The sequence below is a fragment of the Coenobita brevimanus genome, chromosome 56 (assembly GCF_032717465.1).
Source record: "Coenobita brevimanus isolate Jiangsu-jjx chromosome 56, ASM3271746v2, whole genome shotgun sequence".
Classification (NCBI taxonomy): domain Eukaryota; kingdom Metazoa; phylum Arthropoda; class Malacostraca; order Decapoda; family Coenobitidae; genus Coenobita; species Coenobita brevimanus.
In genome coordinates, this window is record NC_137009.1 from 16,011,058 (window position 1) to 16,011,820 (window position 763).

Consider the following 763-nt stretch of genomic DNA (forward strand, 5'->3'; position numbering starts at 1 on the left):
TATCCCCGATATTTGAGGGCCCATACAGAGTAATTAACATAAAACCAAAGTTTTAATTAGGTCACTGTCAAGTGGGAAAGAGAAACAAGTTCATATTGACCATTTAAAACGAGTTTCAAGCGAATATCAAATAATTATACAGCCTCGGATACAACCGAACATAACTCATGAAACCAATCAAGAAAACAACAATAATTACAAAAATAAATTAAGGTCATATACCAAACAATCAAACATAGGTGCAACTGTTCCAATAAAATCTTCAGTACATCATTTACATGATTTAAATATCGATTTAAACTCCTTCTACAAATGAAATAACAAGTTATTGTTCTACATTAGTCAGCCGTAACGCACATATCATCACTACCATCGACCACATCATGACCATATTAGAAAATTAATAGATTTTTTTTGTCGGTAGGTACCGATGAAGAGACTTATGCTATGGATTCTCCTCTACATAGCAAGAGGGAATGCGCACTTAGACCCCTAACACATAGTATGACAAGGATGCCTCATAGCTACAACGGCCACGATGTCAATCGTGAAAGATGTCATGAGTACTGAAATAAATCTGGATTACTTATATGAATTACCTTCTTATCTTGAAAATATCTCAAGACCAATGAGAACCCTGGACTTCACGATAAGGACCTATGTTTCACAAGCACATAACACACAGGAAGTGGATGAAATAGTGAAATTAGCGAAATGGAAGATAGAACAAGCGAAGTCAACTATACTCATCATGATACAAGAT